This window comes from Pinus tabuliformis, chromosome 6 (assembly GCF_031772625.1).
Source record: "Pinus tabuliformis cultivar Carrire ecotype Pingquan chromosome 6, CPIR1, whole genome shotgun sequence".
Classification (NCBI taxonomy): domain Eukaryota; kingdom Viridiplantae; phylum Streptophyta; class Pinopsida; order Pinales; family Pinaceae; genus Pinus; species Pinus tabuliformis.
In genome coordinates, this window is record NC_142292.1 from 1,053,561,174 (window position 1) to 1,053,582,962 (window position 21,789).

A 21,789-nucleotide genomic window follows, 5' to 3' on the forward strand; every position below is an offset into this window, starting at 1 on the left:
CCCGCGGCCTATGGGTGAGTCTCAAAACCATCCTATCACTTACCCATACAAGGGGCTAAAGCCCCTTTGACTCCTACTTAGTTGCGCGCTCCACTTCCACATTTCATGAAGACTTTACATTCTTTACAAAATTCTACTCAAAAATTGATTAAACTAACCCAAAATTGACCCTAGGGACCCTATCCCAACAGTAAGCTAATTTTTTTTTTCTTAAGGGCCCTCCTACTCCTTCTTACATACACTTTTTATGCCATATGAAAAGAAACAGGGTCTTTTATTTGTTTACCCAACAAAGCTTTTCTCCTACTTCTGGTAAGGACAAAGGAAATTGTTTGCTTTGGAGCTTCAGGGTTTTAGATAGAGTTCTTGGCCTTCCTTTGTTTCTTACCCTTGACAGCTTTTGGTTTGGCAGCGATTGGTTCAATAAACCCTCCCAGAGTAAGAAATGATCCCAAGTTCTTCCTATCTTTCTTATATGATTGACAACTAATATTTTAACCAAAACCTTATGAAAAATGCAATGAGGGGAAATCTTGGGTTTTGCTTTAATTTTTGCATACATTTTCATAAGAATCTTTAACAAGAAAAATGGCATGTTCATTCTTAATTGACCAGCTAAATGAGCCAAAAACTTGAAGTGGTACATGGAAATCCTATCATGCCTGCCATCACATGTAAAATACATATGTATAAACTTTAGGGTGACGTTCAAGGAGGGTTTGAGCCATGCTCTCTGCACAATCATCCTCCAATTTTCATTTGCGTGCTCTTCCTTCAAGAAAATTGTGATGTTGATACCCAGAAGGTTGTGGTTTTCAAACCATCTATCCCCATTATCAGGCAAGCATGTTGTCTCAGTAATGGCTTCCTCCATAATTGGGAACGAAATGTTAGCAAAATTAACCACCTTCTTGCTAAACCTTTCTACAAAGGACCTAGCACCATCGTAATTGAACCCCTAAAGCATGTGGCAATACTCTGCCCAACCTGCCTACACAAACCGCTCATATTATTCTTAATAATCTTCAATAAAGTCTTCTCCCTTCGGTTCATCCCTGTAAAAATGTTATTCCTCTCCCATCTTCACGAATGGATCTGGAAATCACAAATCAGTGGAAGAATTGACAAGTGATCAGGAACTATTTTTGGAACAAACAACTGAGAGCTACTTCCATGGAAACCCAACACGAGAAACACAAAGCAGTTATAACCTTAGCCATAAAAATATGGAAATTCAAACTGACAAGTGGACATAAAATGAATAAACCCCTTGCGCATCCATCATACTCATCATGCCCCATTTTTACTTCAGTCGTCAACTTTTTTGTTGGCAAATCTGATTTGATGAGTAAAGAATGATTATAGCGCATGACTTTGATAATGCCACCTGTCGGATGAGATATTTTACGTCACATGGTGTCAGCACATTTGACAACACCTCCCTTACAAAAATGCATAGTATTGGTTTCCATTCGTTTTGGCAGTGCCTTATTTTATATCATTAGAATTGGTGTTGCAAAACAAATGCAACGCTCATAAGAATTTAACGAAAATTAGACCCTAAAGTCCCAATTGAGATGAACTCGAGACTTTAAATGTGATAACAGGCTCAAAGATCTAGGAATTACCAAACTTTGACAAGGATCCCGGCTAAGAGATCCAAGAATCATAAGGCTTATTTCCTTCCAAGATAATCATCCCATGCTCCTCAACACAAGTATCTAGGGTCCATAATCAATCCCATGTAATGTGCTCTTGACCCAAGCATCCTCAAGTGAAGTGCTCATCCTCCTAAGGTATTCCATGTGATCCCAATGCTCTTAGGTTCAACCTCCTTTCCTCCTATTGCCTAGTGCTCATCATCCAAGGCAACTCCACCTCCTATGCCAAGCAACCATCTTCTCAACATGCATGTCATGTAGGAGATATTAATGCTACATAAGATAACCACCTCCTTAAGAAGTGTGCCACTTCTAGCACCATGGCCAAGGTCAAGCAACCATGAATAAAAATATCCCTAAATGTTATCTAGCAAAAGATCTATGAGATACAATTAACCATCTGGGGATTCACCATGCACCCCACACGGTTTCAAAACAACCCAAAATTTAACAATTTAAGTCATGGAATCATCGCTACTTATCCATTCCCTTACACAATCTCGGGTGTTTTCCTTTAATGCACTCACTTCCTTTGGGAAATCCTGCCTCGCAAGGTTAACAACTCAAGTCCAAGTTGTTGATTGTGTTTTGGGAGAGTTGATGTGGTAGTATGTGGCTCAAATACAACCAATGCACATCATGAAGATCGGGGTGTCCAAGTTTGTATCTTAGCCCAAGTCTCATTGCTCACTACAACCATATATTTCTTGTCATAATTTTTGAATTTCCATTTATTAGCCACTAAATCATCTCGATCAATACAAGTTGATATGAGGTTTCAAGATTATGGATTCAAGATGGAAGTTGGAGACATTGTATACTTGGAGGATAATATGAATTTCATAGAGGATGGAATTTGAACCTGGTCGAAACGAAAATCATACCTCATATAGCTTTGTTTCTGTATGATACAAGTGTTCTCAACAAAAATTCCAGTGGATTAATATTTGGACACATATTGTCTAGGTGCTAGTGAGTTCACGAGTTCACGCACTGCAAGGGAATTTTTATCCCCCCAAGTATCCATTTCCTCGCCTATTGTGGACTCGTAACCCTCTTTTATCCTATCAACCTTCTTTGGGCATTATGTTGGTTTTATGCTTACATATTTTTAACATATTTCATTGAGTATCAAGGGGACACTGCCACATGGTATCTAAGGTAATATAAAGCATAATATAATCCAAGACATACATCCTATCGTTCTCTAGTCATTTCTTGTCCATGGGCTTTGCAAAACAATCACTCCAAAGCAACAAATTCCTGGGAAGATTGAGCCCCCAAAGATTGATGAGACAATGCCTTGGGGATATTTTGATGGTGCCTTGCAAGGCAATCTAGGATAGTGCAGTGTTGGGTGAGTCCATTTTTTGTTTTCTATTGATCAACTCTCTTTTTCAATGGGATTGGGAGATGGCTCAAACAATAGGGTCAAGTTCTATGCACTCTCAACACTCGTCATAATTGCAAGGAAACAGGTATAACTAGTTTATAGGTATTTGGGGCATTTAAGCTCAACATAGACTAGATGATTATTGAAGTACACTTTCAAAACTTGGCAGTATATGAAACAGCCAATACAACATTCCAAAAATCTAAAAAACCAGTAACACTTTTCCATAGTTTTGTATAAGGAAACAATTTTGAAAGAAGAAACACATTTTCAACGCCTCGAGGTGGAGTTTCTAGTAACGTGAATAGAAAGAATAGGTTGAACATAGAACTAATTTGGTTCCCTAGCACATGGAATCTTACTGTAACTGATCCCATAGTAGGAATTAAAAAAACTTTCATATATTACACCCTTCCAAATCACATAGGATGCAGTTATCATATGCCATGTCTTGACTAAATTCTAGTGTCACACGATAAATTTCTGGTTTCTTAACAGACCAGTGACACTGTGAGACAAACAACTAAATTTATAGAACCTGACAAGAGTGATTTATTTCTCTGTGATTGCATGTAAGTTGTAACTAGCAAAAGAAACATACAATCCTAAAATATGAAAATGTATCCATGAATAAAATTGAGGATTTAAGAAGAAATTTTTCAGACTTCAGAATGATTGAACTCAATATGCTACACTCCTTTAATAGAATGATGTTGGTCATAAGCAACCACGACCAACGACAAACATCATTTTATACTCTAAAATAAAAATAAAAATTTGAAACATCCATAGATCCACCAATGAGCAACCAATAGACCTGGGCGTAAGTTTCTAAAAAGGGACCCACAGCAAAGAGCACCAATAGTTAAGTGCCATGCAGTTTCAACGGTGAATAGGGATACGTTCATTGGCAGTAGAATTGTACACAAATGTGTCACACAAAGAAGCATGACCATTAATCTAGGAAGGGGGTGGTGCAACATGGATTTTAATATTGTCGATAAGCCGATCAACAACTATGTTCTATTGCGCCACCCCAAGTCATTTTTTGGAAAACCATGGGCGGCAGTTGCGCAGGGTAGTAAACAGTTTTGCAAAACTGCCCTTGTTCTCATTTTGTCGCCTCTCCATTTTCCAAGCGATCCTACCTACCACATCAACCCCACTCCACCTCACGTCCTCTGCCATCCACCTCTTGAGTCATTCACCTACCTCATTACCCATGTCATTTCCCTGGTGCATCATTACTCTTGTCTCGCGTAAATTCCATCGAATTTCCCACTCTTATCAAACTCAAACAAGGAAATTTTTTTGTTTATAATTCTTTCTCGTTCCCCATCCTTTTCAAACCACAAACCACCTTACTCCCGACATCCAGGTCATCTCGCGAATAGGACAGTCTGACTTCCACCACTCTCCTCCAGTTTCAACTACTTATACACTGCACTAGACTCAATTATAATCATGTTGAAGTTAAATAAGTCTCTTAAAATCACCCCAAAGCATGCAACCTCTAACCCCTCCACTCAAGAACCCTTCATGGATACTGAAGATGAGATACATGACTCGAGGTGTCCATTGGAATTCAACTAGTTTTGTCGTGACTCTTGGGGAGATTTTCTAAGAAAACGAGATTATTTTAGCGTAGTGAATTTTGGTTTGTATTATGTGTTAACCCCAGCCACTTACCACTTTCCTAAGTCCGCAACCTAAATGGATTCTATGTATGTTCCTCAGATAGGTTGTGTTGCATCTTCCACAGGAGAAGTTATTCTTGAAGTCATGTCAGACCTCATTCACAAAGCTTTTTGTTTTCTTGATCTCCAAAACCCAAAGCCATTCAACGAAGACTCACTAACTCTAGACTTCACTCAATTATTAGAAAAAATAAATAAATAAACTAGCCTTGTTTGCAATGACTTCACTACCAAGGACAACAACCCCTCAACCATCCAAAACCTATACTATGTATATACTTTCTCAAGATGCACAAACGGTCTTGACCTCAGTTTTGGTGCTACTTGGGGAAGAAAAAACCACCAATGTGACTAAGTCATCCTTAGGGTTTCTGAGCCACATGTTAGACCACACTCATTATTTATACATACCTACATTCCTAGCTAAATCCATTAATCTCTAGTTTGAGAAGTTAAATGTTGCCCATATTTCAAGATATCCCTCCATGCTGGTCTACTTATTCTTATATGTTCATATTGACAAATTTGAGTACCTAGGTCTCAACACATTTGATTCTAAACATCAAAGAAAATTTGTGGTCGAATGGACAAGTATAGTTAAGAGAAAGTATGAAAATCAAGGGTTCTATGCCTTTCTATCCACTTTTCTGACTATTGTGTACACTATTTTGAATGGTGCATCACCTCCAAGGGTTCTCCCACAACAAAATAAGTTACTACAGTTGAGCAAAGATGCTAAAGTGGGGGAGTGGTACCTATTTTAGGAATTCACTGAGATCAGGTTGTATGGATTTCATGAGAAACCCTATAGACTACCAATATTCATGCCCATGCGGGTTTTCTCTTTGGAATTTATTAGACAGAGCTTGTATGTGGACTGGTTTCACTTTCTTCCTACGTGTGAAGGATACATGTTCAAGCTAGGGAATATTGTGGGTCCATTCATTGTTAATTCTAGACAAGCTCTAACTCAGGTTGAAGACAAAATGAAAGAGTTCCATTTTGAGTGAGGAGAAAGATGGAAATATGAACCCTATCATATTGTTTCTAACAAGATAAAGGGTGTCAACTCATCCCCTTACACCCATGAAAGCATACCCAAAACAGAGTGCAAGGCAAACCAAGAGGCTTGCCCTATCAATTCAGAATTGACGGTTGAGACCCCTACAGCTAAAGATAGAATTTTGAAAAAAAAAATATGCCTGAACCAATGGATATATATGGGGCTAGGCTATAGCTTGAGCATAAGGAGGAAATACATGTGAAATTAACAAGAATTACCTCTAATCAACTAGGTTTTTACATGATCCTAGAAAACCCAATGCAAATTGTACCATCCAGTTTTATACATATAAAAGTTCCTCTCAGACTAGATTTCTTTCAGTGATGGACCTTGAGAAGAATTAGCTCAGACTTTCCTTACTACATCCTATTGCCCAATTACTCCCCACAAGAGCCGAATTGAAAACATTGGACTTATCCCTCAACACTGCAGATATCCCTCTACGTGTAAAAAAAAATTTACATAGGAAGACTAGTGAGATGATATATCATGATATGAGCAAGGCCTAATTATCAATCAGTAAAGTGGAGAAACTTTTAGAAAAGGCCTCCAACATAATCAAGTAGGAAAATGCATATTCTAGGGCCCTATATGTACAAAACGGAGGTTTCAAAGAGTTGATTATCAAGTTGGGCGTTGACCCAAAGGACATAGAAGCAATTAAATCCCTAATACAAGGAACAAAGGTTGAAATCCAGTCATTGAAATAGAACCTAAAGATGCCTGCAACAGATTTTGTGCACACCGCTGAAGTAGCCTATGTGGAGAAAGTTCAAGACCTAGAGCGCACTATTAGATATCATGTTTTCACTTGTAGTCTCTACCGAATCAGATGATCCTTCAAAACAACTGACAAAAGTGATGACCAAACTCGCCATTTCTAAGGCAGAATTGAAAAAACTTCATGATCAAATCAGCTTGCTTCAAGAAAAGTGGGCTACTACAGACATGGCACTGAGATCAGCTAAATTGGAGGTAGAACAAACTTCTGAAAAGTACAAGACAACTTAAGAGGAGGTAAATGAATTATAGAGTAGGCTGAAAGGGAACATGTCTCTAATTGATGTTAGAAAGTTCATTTGGGATGAGATCATACAACAAGTATGGGCTACATGGAAATTATGAGATCGAATAAATTAGAGGTAGAAAAAACTTCTGAAAAGTACAAGACAACTCAAGAGGAGGTAAAAGAGTTATAGAGTAGGCCGAAAGGGAACATGTCTCTAATTGATGCCAGACAGTTCATTTCGGATAAGATCATCCAACAAGTATGGGCTACATGGAAATTATTTTAGGTTGTTCCAAAATAAAGAGAGTAGTTTCTACTGTTACTAAAGTTTTGGTAGCATGCAAGAAAGAAACTCAAATAGAACCACAAAGAGCTAGAAAAATTATCAAATTCTTGAACCAAAAAATTCAAACAGACTTGAAGGAAATGCACATTGTTGATAGAGTTGAGGTAATTATAGAGATAAACAAATCTATTGACAATAATCAACTACGTGTTCAAGTTGAAAATAAACTAGACGTATTGAATAGTTTTGTAACACTTTTGATTCCAAATTTGATTAGAGGAAGAGAGTTGGATTACCAACCCATTGGGGTATAGACGGAAATTTAAGTTCCCGAGAATCTTATGAACAAGAGTTAATAGCAGCAAAGTGTAGATTAGACACCTCTTTAGAGAAGACTATGGTATTGAAAGGAAAGACAATAGTAAAATTCATGTAGAGGGTTTTCCAATTATTATTGTTAATAAAAACTTGTTTGAGTCCACTCCAGACTACACCAAACTATCAAAGCTACAAGTGGATTTTCTTAGAATGTCTTAATGCCCAACTCCATACAAAATTTTGTGGGGAAGATGTGAAACTCTCCTTCCACGAGTTGCAGCAGAGTCCAAGACCCTAGTGTTGGGTCCCAGGGGCCAAGTCCCTCTGCCCATGCAAATATTTGAGCATGTGGCCTCTTCATTTTGTTATGATGTATCTATTTCAGTTAAGATATGGTTAGAACAATTGATAGTAGGACAACTAGCTAAAGTGACAGTTGTATCTTTTCAAATGTGTTTTGTAACCGTTCTTGAACATGTTTCTTTTCCTTAAAATGGATATAGGAGAACTCATAAGGGGATCAAAATTTTGGCTCCAGGAGGGAGTTCTAGCTAATCCTTCTTTGTAATGTGCTCAAATTTTTTGGGAAATTAATGTAGAAATTTCAAATGATTCATGGTTTCTGATGCTTACAATATGTATTCTTTTCTTTGTAACTTTCTTCTTCTAAGACTTGTGTAATGAAGTTGTTGATTTCTTTCGTTAACATATTTATCAATGTAATGTTAATAGTTGAAAGATTTGTAACTTTTATCTAAGAAATCTTAAAGAAGCGCTCCACGGTTTTCACTTCTCATTTCCTTTCACTTCAAGTTCTCTATTGGAGATATAATGCATATGATTTTGTTTAGAATATGCGTTAAATCCAGAATTTCGTTATGTCCTTCTCTCCATGATAAAACATCAATTGAAAGGTTGTAATCATAGATAAGGATGTTAGTTGAATTTATTCATTAATTTCTCCAAATATTGGCTCACATTACATCTAGAGGTCCTCCTCTAGGCAAAGATATTGTCCATATGTATAAATCTCAGTTTAATTTTGAGCAAAGCGTACAAATATTTCAAGGAATTATATGGATGTCCTAGGCACAAAACTTTCTTAGCCCAAGGGTTGTCTCTAGGAGCTACACCAAGTGTTATGATCGATGGGAGCACAAAAGAACTCAAGCTACACATAAATAAACAACTCAACACAAGAAATGAAAATTGACATATTAACATAACAATATCCAACTAAGTTATTGAAAGTCAATTAATGATACCTTATTCTCCATCCAGATAACAAAATCATACGACTTTTTGTCTTATATCATATTGAATTCCAATTGTGATGGATAATGGCCATATTGTTGCTCTTGCCAAAACATGGCAGATGGACTAGTTAAAGTAATTAATATCCAATCATTTACTTTTTTGTACAAAATTAAAAAAAAAAAAAAATATATATATATATATATATATATATATAATTTCAAATATTAAATATACTTACAAATTTGCATATTAAACCTGTTAGGCCATTGTGATGTGTGGCACAAAATTTGGCAAGCCTGGCCTTTGAGGCCTTGTCTTGAAATATACATTAATTCAATTTAATTATGCACCAGTAAAATATAAAAATAATTTACTAAATTTGAAATAATCTTATGAACAAATTTAAATACTTGTGTGCTCTCCTCGCGTAGACTTCCTCCGTGCATATACTCTATCATATGATTTCACAAGACCTTTCCATACTTTCACGCTTACATCAATTGGCCTTCTTTTGGTCCTTAGCTCGGGAGAAACTTGTTTTATCTTTTTCGTTTGGTTGCAATGGAATCTCTTGCAGTTTTGAGTCATTTGTTCCTTGACTTGTTTTACTAACCAACCTATCCCAAACTTAGTCTCCATGTCATTGATGACTTCCTTTTGAAGGTACATGGGTATCTTCAAGAATGGAAGATGTAGATGATCTTTGAAGCATTTAAGGCATGATTCCTTCAACCTACGATTGAACACTTTCCTGGCATATGTCATTCTGATATTCCCGGAGACAACATCATATTCTACCGCAATTTTATATGTACCAATACAAGATGCATAACATGTACTAGTGGTGGAAGAAATTTGTGTCCCGGGAGTGGTTGGGACATTGGATGCCTTTCATCCCTATTCCACATTCTTAGAGGTTAGTGTGATTGATTTTTTCCTACACCTTTTTCTCGATCCAGGAGTTGATGGGGAATCAATCGATTCACTTTGACAAGGTTGCTTTGGTTGGATTGTTTCAATGCCTTTAGTAGATCATTCTTCCATGTATTTGGCAAGCATGGACAAGTCCATACCTTCTAGTTGTTTCACTACTTCTATCCCCAATATAGAAGTCAATCCCTCTTTTAGTTTCTCACTTTCATGTACTTACATATGTACAATAAAAAATTTATTTAAAAAAATAAAAATAAAAATAAAAAATAAAAATAAATCTTATATACATATATATATATATATATATATACATAGGAAATTTCTTCTTTTATAATTTTGAAATTTAAAACTAAAAAATACAATTCAAACAAGTAATGGAAACATGTATAAATCTATAAATTGAGTATGAAATACCTCATTCTGGCAAGAATCAGAACCCTTTACTTGTTTCCCTCTGTTGCTTGATATTTTTTGGCGTCCTAGGGCAATTTTTCTTCCTATAGATTATGGAACATCCCTTCTCTTTTCTCCCCATGTTTCATCTCTTCCCTTTAATTTTTATAAACAATAGTAGTGCAAAAAGGATGGATAGGGGTTTGATTTTCGTCTTTGGTACGGGGTGAATGAGATGCACAAATTGATTTCGTGACTGCTATAGGTCGAATCACACCCACAAATCAAATTTTTTTATTGAAATCCACAACATGGGAGGAGAGGTCCATCAATGTCTTTGCCCAACATCAACAAAGATCCAATTGATTAGTTTTTTGCTTTCATAGCCTGAACACATTACTCCAACTGTGGTCTGCTCCAACTCTGCATAGAACATAAAATATCCCTCGATTTGCGATTGGTGAGTATGAGAATGAAAATATGGTGAATGTATGACATTTTTTTGGTTGAATAGCTGGGATACACAATAGGTTTATCCATTGCTCGGATTATAGATTGGTGGGCCTTTTTTTCTATTTGGTTGAATAGTCTGTGGTAAATTGAGCACCATTAGCACAAGTTTAGCGCCGACTATTAGCTAAAAAAAGTAGCTGGTTTGGGGCACTAATTGTTGTAGAAATTATGGTGCAAGTAAAATCACAAGACACAAACCTACTCTACTTCTCTGCGGAAGTTAATTCACAATTTAGAACAAAAATCTCAAACATGCAATAAGAAATAACACACATGCACACAATATTTTTTCTGAGGAAAACAATTTGCTACAAAACCCAATGTCTGCTTGCATTCATCTGATGAATAGATATGTATTACAATAGCTTTGCTCAATTGATCACAACCTGCAAGTGAATAACCTATCTCTCTGCTCACTCAAAAGCTCTAACCCAAACTTAGTCAATTTATGCTTATGCTTCAGCCCTTATTTCCTTACGCAATTCCTTGAGAAATTAGGCCCCAAATATTTAGGAATATCTCCAAAATGGATTACGCAATTCCCAAGGTTGATCATCAGATTGCATGCAACACATGGACACTCAAGACTAATCTACAATTGATGTTACATTGCCTTGGAATCTCCACCACGACTGGGGACTTTGAACTCTCTACATGCACTAGATATTTTGGGCTGATTGATTGGTTGACTGAATGATCACTGACTTTGATTGAAGTCCCACTCCACAATTGACCTTCCACTAGTGCTTCCAACAGTTGGAACTAGTTTAACTGAAAACAACTTGAGATAACTGACCTTGATTGCTACAAATTAGCAATCACACATGCTTAATTAAACTCTGATTCCTCCAAATCGAATTTACATATTAAAGTGGGTGACACAAGCCATCTCACATAAGTTAATTGCATCTAAGTCGTCTGCTGATATGGAAATTCGAATTTTCTCAATTTAATCAAGGCAAAATCAAACTGAGAATTTATTGCCTGCATTTTTCAATAATTGTGCCAAATTTAGCACCTATAATATTACATTTTTTATCTTCGTCTAATTTTTATTCATTTTCATATTTTCACTTTTCAATGTTGATGTGGGAGGCTTCCATGTTATTGTCAAATTTTATAAGGTCTGAATACCAATATTGGATGTGCAATGTGCATAGGCACACGGATAAGTTGAAATGTTGGTTGATGTAAAGCCCTATAAATTGTGTTTTAACCAATGGAGGTTGTTTTATGTCATATTTTCCTAGCCCACTAATGAATTTGGTGTGATTTCAAACTTTCTATTTTTATTTTAGTAGCTAGTGACTCATAATGTAACAATCCACTAGTTATAGTCACATACACACATTTTCGCCTTTAATGGTTGTGTTGCTTCGTGATTATGTATATATGTGACACAAACATTTTCGATCCTGCCACTCGCTCTTTACTCCTTCATAGGGTGGATGGTGGCGCTGAAAATATAACTCATCCACAAGTTAACTTATACTAATTATTATATTATATATCAAGTTCATTTAAAAGACTTAAAAATCAAAATTTGAAATTAATATATTCTCTAACATATAGGGTCAAAGGATTTTTTTTAATATACAAAAATATAGATATTTGGTGGTTTAAAATTATGTATAAAGGGTCTGAATTAAGTTTAAAAAAAAAAAAAGGTAGTCCATTAGTTTTCATAATCCTCATATAAAATTTATAAGAGTTGTGTCATGTCACCATATTGGGAGTAGAAATTAACAAAAAGGGTATATATTGAAAGTAGGAGCATTTTAGTTAGAAAGGTGCAGTGAAAACCAGTTAAGCTTAAATTGATTGTGCATTTAGCCAATTGGACAGAGAAACAACAAAGCACATAAATGTTATGTGACTAATGGCATTGTTGTGTATTACGGGATCTAGAGGAGGCCATGGACAAAGGACATGGACGATGTAGACCTGCTAAATCAATGAGAGGAAAGTGGGTGGCCATAGAATCGAATACGGAATATGAAAATACAATAAAGGTAAGAAGATAAAGCAACCTCAACCAAAGGAGGATGGTGTTTATGAACTCACAAATGCTACAACATATATGAGATAAAGTTATATAAACTATGTTGTCTTTTTCAAATCCAAAACATGATATCAATATGTCAAATATATGAGTAAAGTGAGGTTTTGTGTTGGATAACATATTAGTTGAAATGACATAATTAGTGTACTAAACATCATTGACTATGTTATGTATTATACGGGCAAGAAGAGGCCATGGCAATAGATCGTGTCATATCAAATTAGGACACACCAGATGTTGCAAGATCAAGTAATCAAATTTTGACTTAACTTAGGAAGCATTTTGTGATACGTCCATCCTTTTTCGTAGTACTATTAGAATTTATAATGTATTATCCAACCTTGAAATAAATTGATGCATGTTGTTGATATTTTAGATGGAGATTGGAGTAAGTACACAACCTAAGCGTTCAATTAGCAAAAGAAAAAAAAAACATATGTACATGGGTGTGGACCTAAAACTGTCAAAATCATAAGAACATTGTCGGTGGAAGAGGATATGACAATTGATCCTTCAGACACAACAAATGATTGCATTGAAGAATAGGTTAGTCAAGACTATAGTACATGGGATGGGATTTGTTAAGCGATATTTGATTATATTTCTTTGAAATTGATACATTATGATTTATCAAATTCTTGTCAAATATTAAATAATGGTTGCATTTGTCGATAGGTAGAAGATGATGATGAAAGAATGGCTACCAATACCCAAGATGATCCAGCTCACCTATTAATATTTGGATAGGATGATCCAAACCATCCTTTAAACCATACCAAGGCGAAAAGAGAATATTTAAAGAGAACTCTACCACCTGAGAAATTTGAACAGCCGATGAGATTAACATACACTAATGGCATGGCACCTAACCTTAATGATGATGATCATGATAGTGAAAATGTAGTGCATGAAGAAGGATTGAATGAAATGCTTACAGGTTTCTTTGCGGATGGAAACAATGATGACAATAATGATCATATGGTTGACAATGACAATGACAATAGGGGTAATTACCACCAACGTAATGTTAATGATAACAACCTGAAAGACTCCATCAAGCAAGAAACAAAGACACCTGTGTTCAAATCAGGTGCAAGTATAACCTCAAAAATGGCATGCACATTACTATTATTAGAAATCAAGTCACTATTTGGTTGGTCGGACAAAGGATTCACGACCCTACTTAAGTGAGTTGAAATATATTTCTTACAATGCATTATCAATTGGTGTACGTAATTCATAAACAGTAATCAACGTCATTTATATTTCTTTAAGGGGACTTTAAAACGATATATTGTATATGAACAATCATAATATAAATTGACATATCAAACATTTTCATCATAAGTAAAACATTCAATTGATCTAATCTTTGGCAATCTTACAGGGCACTAAAAACTAAAATATTTCCTAAAGATAATTGTTGCCATCAACTTGCAAAGAGGCGCATCAGTTGTTGGTTGAGTTGGGGATTGAATATAAGAAAATTATTCATGTACAAATGATTGCATTTTATACATAGATGAATATCAAGACAAGGTAGAATGCCCTGTATGCAAAGAGAATACATGTCGTACAAATGTACAAGGTCCTACAATTTAAAACATTAGAGAAATTTTGAGGCCTAAAATGGGCCACCTAAGGAATATTATAAAATAATAGTGGAAATAATAAAATAAGATTACATTACATTATAAAATTTTAGAGGCAAAAAGGAAAATCACGATTTTCATGTATTTCTCATTTTTCATCTAGCAGGATCCATCGAAAGTATGCAACATGGGTACTCTTTGGATAAGGAATTAAATTTTGAATCCAACGAGTTCTCCTGCTCGAAATTTGAGTAAAACCATAGGTAGATAAGTTGAAAATACGAGTTGAAAAAATGGTTTTTTATTTTTATTTATTTATTAATCTTGTTACTTTTTTACTCCAAAAATGGTGAATCATCCCCCGTGGTTGACATCATCATCTTGACTCCTATTGGTTCTTATAAAGTTGATTTTGGTTGTACATTTTTGTTTTGATGCCCATTTTTTACCTCAAAATTTATCTAATGGAAGGCTTTACATCACATGCCAATTATACCTAGACTTCAACAAATGTTTCTTTGTAAGTCACTTGCACAATTGATGGAATGACATGCAAAGAATAGGAGTAAATATGGATTCATGCGATTTAGACCGACTCCATAGCATTGAAACACATTGAGGGAAAATGGCCAAGAAAATTCAAAGATGAACCCCATAGTATCATATTTGGTCTTGCAATTGATGGAGTGTGCCCAATCTCTTTCATGAGCTCAAATTATAGTGATTGGTCAGTTAGATGATAGTATACAATATCCCCCCATGGATGAGTGTTATAAAGGATCACCTTATGCTAACTCTCATTTTTCCAAGAAAACATCAAGTTAAAAACATGTATGTTTATCTTGCGCCTTTTATTGATGAGATGCATCTGTTATGGAAAGGCATAAGAATGTATGACATATCATGTCCTCCATCAAATAAGTCATTCATATCGTATGGTATGTTGTGTTGGACTATTCATGATTTCCCATGACTTGGTTTTTATTCCGGTAAGAAAAAAAAAATGTATTTAAACTCATAATTTATTATCATCCCAACTTTCATACTTATTTTGATGTTATTAACCTTACATATTTAATTGCAAGGCTTCAAACAAAGGGGATAGTTGTGTGTCCAAGATGTGCGGAACAATTTCAAGGGTGGTATTCTAAATATCTACATAAATTTATTTATGCAAACAAGAAGTTTTTTCTACCACTAGATCATAGGTTTAGAAATCTCCATAACAATCCATTTGATGGAAAATTTGAAAATAGAGGCCCTCCCATGATGTTATGGCGGATAAATCCCTCTTGCTAACAAGAGTGGTCTCCCTAGATACTAAAAGAAACTAGAAACAAACAGAAAATTGAATAAATCTTTCCCTAATCATATTTTGTTCGAATTGTAAATAGAAGAGTAGGAGAATAAGCCTATTACCTATTTTTGAAATGCTTGATGAAGATCCTTGCTCTGTCTCAATGAAGTTTCCCAATGCTCAAAAAGACCCGCAATCACAAACATAAGAGAGATCAAAACCATATGAAATCATAGCAATTCAAACAAGCTTAACCTAATGATCAAGGAGATGAGAAATTGAGATTATCTTAATGAATATCAAAAGAAGCATAAATCATTCATAATTTAAATAAGACAATACAATGAGAAAAAGGATTCATTTATATTAATTCAAGGATAAAGAAGAGCCTTACAACCTTTGCCTTGATGTCATGAGATTCCTCCTAAATGCCTCTAAACCTCTCCTTAGTTGAGAAGCCTTCCAATCTAAATCCAACAACATAAGTGTATATTTTTTGAACCTCCCAATCCCTCCATCCTCTAGTCAATTTATAGGCCAAGAGGAATAAGTTTCAGATCCAAAAGAGAAGGATGAGATCCTCTAATTGGGGGATTAGGGTTCCTTGATGAAATGGAATTAGCTCCATGGTCTGAGGGGTACGGCTCAAATAAGTATGACCTAGAAGTTTTCAGTTGGAATATATTTGACCAACATTGCTTTGGAATTCACTTTTTATTTTTACTTTTCTTTGATTTATCTACGCGGTCTATCGTAGAAGATAGAGCACAGTTTTGCCAAGTTTTAAGGGATAGAAGCTGCAAATGCACATAAACTGACTAGGAAAAGCGCGCAAGTCATACTTTACAAGACATTAACCCAATCTATCCAAAATTCACATCTTCTTCAAGGGTTTTTTCATTGTTTTACTTCTAAGGGAGTGAAATAGAACATGTTTATGGATGGCAAGAGATACATTTTAACGGTAGAGTGTCATGGTGACAAAATGATGTATAACAGATTGCCCCTAAAGCACGAAGTCTAAAAAATATTTTTTTAAATATTGAAGTGCTTTATCATGCCAAATATTGGATCAAAGACAATGGTTGGAAACATGCAAGAAACATTCAAGGATTACAATGCAATATATAATCATCACTAAGGTAGGCATTCCCATACTCAAAATAAAACTAACTCAATGAACAAGTATGGAAAACACAAAAATCATATCCATAGTAGACACAGTGTGGACACAGCCATCAACTATGAATTTGTCTACATAATCATGAATATATATCTCCTTGCAACCTGGATTGATGAAACTAGATCCAGGGTCTTGATCTCCATCTCTCGATTCGTAGTATGAATCTAGCCATGTGAGTGAATGTCTCAAAGTCAAAATGGTAGAAACCACTTGATTACCGATCAATGATATGAATCGTTAACCAGTGTGAGAGAAACCACCAATATTGACAATGGCTCTCAAGTTACTCTCAGTACAATCTATAGAGTGTGAAAAGATGATCTGAATTTGAACACTCATAGAATCATTCGATCGAAGGCCAATGATGAGAACCTATCGTCGAAAGCAAAAAACTTGTTATTAAGGCATGCAAGCCTCAAGGTATTGAATATTTCTAGATCAACTCCCTAGATAATCAGTTTATGTCGATAGGAAGCGACCTGTCACAGGAGAAATTACGACACGAAACACAATGTCAAGTTTTGAAGATGATCCGAATTGGATCCTTAAACATTTCCATGACTGTTTGAAATTATGCCAGGCTTCAAAAATCTTATGAATAACGAGCTTATCAGAGATGACTTCTTGACAATGGCAATTTGTGGCCAGCACGGAAGACCGGATTTGACAGGGAAATAGACTGAGGTACATGAGATTTGAAGTTCGACATGACCAATGAGTTGGCAGAGGAATCAGTTTTGCGGGCAATCTTGGAGCAATGGAAATAACGACCGTTCAAAAGAACTGACACTCAATTTGTGAGGAAATAGGTGGCCACCTCTCTGTGAGGCGTTACAAAGATGATGACACAGAGCAGGGGAATTCCAGCGGACAGAGGTAGGAGATCCAGAAAGTCGGGAAGTAGAAATGAACAGTTAGGGAGCCGATTGGCTTTAAGCCAAAAACAGACAGAGAAAGCAGAGAACAGAGGAGAAGCAGAAAAAGAGAACAGAGAGAGAGAGAGAGAAACAAATTGCGAGAACAGAGAAGCCGAGCTGACCTGCAGAGCAAAGGCAACATCGAGCAGACAGAGGCAGAGAGAGTCCGAGAGTATGTGAACTCCAGAGAAGGCTTGAGAGGTTCAAGCAACTCCTCTGTGTATACCTGTTAGGTATTGAGTACCAAATTGGACTCATACCACCAAGACGAGTTGAGGTCGAGTTTCAATAAGGGGGAGTTTGTGTACTCTAGAGACTTGGGGGATCCAACTACAGTCCTACTGATCATTATCTGTTAAAGTGAGACTTAATTTGAGCTCACTATTGTAAAACTCTACTTTTTAAGACACAATAGAAAGGCCACCACTGAAGGCTGGACCAGGAGATGTAGCCCAGGAGGATTGGGTGAACTCCTTATTAAGTTTGTTGTGTTTATGTGTTTGCTTACTGTGTTCTCTTACTGTTCAGTGTCTATGTATTTTGCAATCTTATCGATCCATTGCCTAAAATAACATAGACACACCCCAGCACATATGTCTCTAATACCTTCATTAATTAACTGAGATCATTCACGAGTGATTTTCAGATCAAGTGGTATCAAAGCTCTAGGTTGTTTAAGGTTAGACAAGCTTGTGCTGGATTTTTTTGTTGAATGCTAACTAGATCAAAGCTTAAATTAGGAGAAGGAGAGTTGGTCAAAAGTAACCTAGAGATTGGAAGAGTCTATCCTCAGAAGAAAATGTCAGAAGAAAGTCCCTTGGGACCAGATCCCCAATTTATAGATAGTTTCTTGGCCATGTGATCCATGGTAGAGGAAATGTTTAAGGACTTTAGGAAACATAAAGATGAAGATTCATAAGGCTCCAAACAAGAAAAATGAGAAGAAGAATCTCTCCTCCATGACCATTCAAAAGGCAAAGGGAAAGAAGAAAGCTTTCTCACACCTCCTAATAGCCCTGAACATAAAAAGAAGACATCTTTGATTAAATTAGATGTTAAATTTGATTTACCAATATATGATGGAGAGTTGAATGCAGAGAATCTGGATAATTGGATCAGACAAATTGATGTTTATTGCAGATTCCAGAGTATCGACTCAGAAAAGAGTAAGATTCAGTTGGCCAGCCTACGCCTTGGAGGCACTGCCTTGGTATGGTGGGAAGGCAAGACCCAAGCTGACATGAAGAAACATGGTAAGATTCTTTCTGTCTGGAGTGAATTTGTTTCTACAATAAAAAATCAGTTATATCCACTAGCTTACATGCAGCAAGCTATGATGAGCTGGCAAACTCTTCGCCAATTGAAAGGGCAAAGTGTACAAGGTTACACCCAAGAATTTAGGAAGAAAGTTTTGATTCTAGGAATTTCATTAGACTCACCTTAGACTCTGTTGAAGTACATAGGTGTTCTACACAGCTACATGAGGCACACTATCCTCATGGTTAATCCCACTAGTATAGATGAGGTATATGTTCAAACTACGCATCTAGAAGCTAGAGGAAAGAATGGGAACCCAGAAGTTGGATGATCATCGAAGCCCATTGCAAGCAAGAATAAGGAGAAAAGAAAATAGAAATGGAAAGAGAGGAAGGCCAACACTACACAGAAAAGCAAGTCTTCATGCACTCACTATAAGAAGGATGGGCATGATGATGAGCACTGTTGGATTCTGCATCCAGAGCTGAAACCTAAGAAGTTAGAGGGCAAGAAGAATAAGACTGTTGCAACTATTCAGAAATATTTGGGGTCGGACTCAGGAGATGAAGCAACCATTGCAGCCACAAGTATAAAAGGTAAAAATTTTGAAGCATCTACTAGTAATTCTGCACAATCTATTAATGATGAAGAAAATGAGAGAAAAAGACATGAGCTTTTCCATATTCAAGTTATTTCCAAGCATCAAAAGATTGATACTTTGTTTGATAGTGGCTCACAAGTAAATTTAATTTCTGAAGCAATTGTAAAGAAGTTGGTATTACTGACTACACCTCACAAGAAACCATACCCATTAGGTTGGTTAAGTGATAAGGCACAACTACAAGTGACTAGACAATGCAAACTTAAGTTTTCTTTTAGGTCAGCATTTGCAGATGAGGTTGAGTTAGATATAGTTCCTCTGGATATATGTGGAATTGTTTTACGAAGTCCTTACTTGTATGATAGAAAAACTATTTTCTATAGAGTTGAGAACAAGTATCTACTCGTTAAAGATGGAATCGAATACTTTGTAAGAGCTCATAAGCTCAAGAATAATTGCACTCTCATAAACTTAGGGCAGATGAAATAAATGGTAAATTCATGCAAAAAAAATTTACTGATGGTTGTAAAGGAAAAGAAACCTGATAAAACCAATGTATTTGAGGGCTATGATGCTAAACAGCAAGCTGATTTAGAAAAAGTTGTTTCAGAATATGATATCTTGTTTCAAGAACCTAAAGGTCTGCCACCCAAAAAGGAAATAGTGCATGATATTAATTTGCAGCAAGATGCTCCATTTCCTAAGATTGGAATGTATAGGTTGTCCGCTTTAGAGAATGCAGAAATCAAGAAGCAGGTGCAGGAGTTGCTCGAGAAGGGGTTCATCAGACCTATCACATCACCATGTGGGTCTCCAATTGTTTTGGTGAGAAAGAAAGATGGCTCGTGGAGAATGTGCATTGATTACCGAGCACTGAATAAGATAACGATCAAAAATCGTTATCCCCTTCCTCGCATAGATGATCTATTAGATCAATTGAAAGAAGTTGTTTATTTTTCCAAGTTAGACTTGCATAGTGGATATCATAAGGTCAAAGTCACAAAACAAGATGCATGGAAGACTGCTTTCAAAACAAAGCAGGGATTGTACGAGTGGTTGGTTATGCCTTTTGGCTTAACTAATGCTCCTACTACTTTCATGAGAATAATGAATGATGTACTCAGACCTTTTCTTGATGATTTTGTTATTGTATATTTGGATGACATTCTTATATTTAGAAAAACATGGGAAGAACATTTAAAGCATGTTAAGCAGACATTAGATGTTTTGAAAAGAGAAAAACTTTATGTTAAATTCTCAAAATGTGAATTTGGCAAAACATCTTTGAATTATTTGGGACATATAGTGGGGGGTGGTGAATTGAAGATAGATCCCTCTAAGGTGGCAGTCATTATAAACTAGCCTAAACCCAAAACTGCTACAGAAGTAAGAAGCTCCTTAGGAGTAGCACAATATTAGAGAAAGTTCATTTCTAACTCTTCCTTAATTGCAGCTCCCTTACATGCTTTGACAGGATTGAACAAGGTGTTTCAGTGGGGAGGAAAACAGCAGAAAGCCTTCGACACCTTGAAAGAAAAGATTAGTATAGCACCAGTACTAGCACTGCCCGATCTTCAAAGACCATTTGAGATCCAAAAAAATGCCAATGACTATGCCATGGGAGCAGTGTTGATACAACATGGTAAACCCATATGTTATCATTCTGAGACATTTAATTCTACAGTAGTTAACTATCCCACATATGATAAAGAATTGTATGCATTAGTACAGAGTGTGAAAAATTGGAAACATTACTTAATGGGCAAAGAGACAGTTATACATATTGATCATCAACCACTTCAATATATACACTCCCCAACTAAGCTGCAGCAATCAAGACACTATAGATGGATGGGTTTTCTACAACAATTTCATTTAGTCATCAAATATAAAAAGGGCATACACAATAAATTTGCAGATATGTTATCTAGACCTATTATTAATGCATCTACTATACTTAAGCATAACTCAGTATTGCATGAGAGCTACATTGAACAATATGCTCAAGATATAGATTTTAAAGATGTATATGCAACTTTAAGTCAAGGCAAATGAGTAGAAGAATTGGATTATCACACTAAAGACCAACTCTTGTATCATTGTGGGAAGCTATGCATTCCACAAACTGAAAGAGTAAAGATAATTCGAGAAGCACACACTTCTTTAATATCAAGTCACTTTGGGGTAAGTAAAATGGTTGCATAGCTGCAAAGATTTTACTATTGGCCAAAAATGAATGAGACAATTTCTAGATATGTAAGAGGGTGTACCATGTGTGCTAAAAGCAAGCCCAACAATAGAAAACTAGGCTTGTACACTCCACTACCAGTTCCTTCTCATCCTTGGGAAAGTATTTC